Source organism: Lycium ferocissimum, chromosome 9, assembly GCF_029784015.1.
Source record: "Lycium ferocissimum isolate CSIRO_LF1 chromosome 9, AGI_CSIRO_Lferr_CH_V1, whole genome shotgun sequence".
Taxonomy (NCBI): Eukaryota; Viridiplantae; Streptophyta; class Magnoliopsida; order Solanales; family Solanaceae; genus Lycium; species Lycium ferocissimum.
The window spans coordinates 54,042,460-54,044,262 of record NC_081350.1 but is presented as its reverse complement, the minus strand read 5'-3'; positions in this window follow the sequence as shown (position 1 = coordinate 54,044,262).

Here is a 1,803-nt window from a genome sequence, read left to right as displayed (position 1 = left end):
GTACTGATTATGATATATGAGAGAGTATAGCCTTTGAGGTTTCTGCTGGAGAGCGTAAAAGAGAGATGAGTGTTTGTTGCTCGAGGTTTCTTGCAAGAAACGATAGAGTGTTCGATGCCCGAGGTCTTTGCCTGGATCGTGAGAGTGTGCTCGTGATCCGAGGTCATATTTCGGAGTGAGTGGTACATGGACTTCGCGGGTACCCCATAGGTTATGCTATCGAGATGTGATTTTCCATCATCGGAGTACATGTGTACGGTGCATATGCATTGCATTCACACTTCATATATTAGTGCATTGCATTGTATCATTTGGCTTTCTGTGATTTGTTGTGATACCATTGTGATATACGGATTTGGATTGATTATACTGAGACTTGGCATAGTTGGGTTTAGATGCTATAACTTAGGTGATGACTTGTTGTGATACTATTGTGATGTAGTGGTTTGGATTGATTATACTGAGACTTGGCACAGTTGGGTTAGATGCTATAACATAGGAAATGACTTGTTCTGTGGATATAGATTCGTGTTGACTTGCACTTGTTGGTTTATTTGTTTATCTTGCTTTGTTATCTTTATATACGTTAGCTAGTCTTAGTCGTCCTATGATACCTACCAGTACTTGTTATTTGTACTGACCTGCACTTGCTGCATTCTTTTATGAACGCAGAGTACTAGGTGAGATCGGCTTCTACTCCTCATGGCTGATATTCGAGGATGGCTGATTCGAGTCCTTCAGGGTGAGCATGAGGACGTTCGCTACCCGAAGACTCTTTCTATCATTATGTCTTTATTTCTATTATGAGGCATGATCTTTGAGACTACTTATGTATTATTATGATTCAGACTTGTAGTATTTGGTTAGATGCTCTTGTATGACCAGACCAGATACTGGGGAGAATTTCATTTACTTCTGCATTTTCTTACTTATATTGTAATTATGAGACTTACGCTATTTTACTTCTTCCGTTATTTTCTATTATTTCTGAATGTTGAGTTAAGGGTCCGCCTATCGAGGTGGGAAAGGTAGGTGCCCGCACAACTTAGTAAAAATTAGATAGTGATAGCTTTTCATCCCCAGACTGATGGTTAGTCCGAGAGGACCATTCAGGTGCTTGAGGATATGTTGAGAGCATGTGTCATTAATTTTGATGGTCATTGGGACCAGTTGTTGCCCCTAGCGGAGTTTGCGTACAACAATAGGTACTATTCGAGTATTGATATGGCGCCGTTCGAGGCTTTATATGGTAGGAGGTGTCGTTCTCCTATTGGGTGGCTTGATGTATTTGAGGTTCGCCCGTGGGACACAGATTTGTTGAGAGAGTCCATGGATAGGGTGAAGCTTATTCAGGAAAAGCTTCTAGCAGCTCAGAGTCGACAGAAGATGTATGCGGACAAAAAGGTTCGGGATTTAGAGTTTGGGTTGGGCGAGCAGGTGCTTCTGAAGATCTCACCCATGAAGGGTGTTATATGATTTGGGAAGAGGGGCAGGTTGAGTCCAAGGTATATTGGCCCATTTGAGATACTCTATAGAGTTGGTGACGTTGCCTATGAGTTGGCCTTGCCACCAGGCCTGTCCGGTGTTCATCTGGTCTTTCATGTGTCTATGTTGAAGAAATACCATTCTGATGGTACTTATATTATCGGTTGAGATTCAGTGTTGCTCAATGATAATCTGACCTATGAGGAGGAGCCGATAGCGATCTTGGATAGGCAGGTTCGAAAGTTGAGGTCTAAGGAGATTGCTTCTGTGAAGGTTCAATGGAAGCATCGTCCTATTGAGGAGGCTACTTGGGAGACC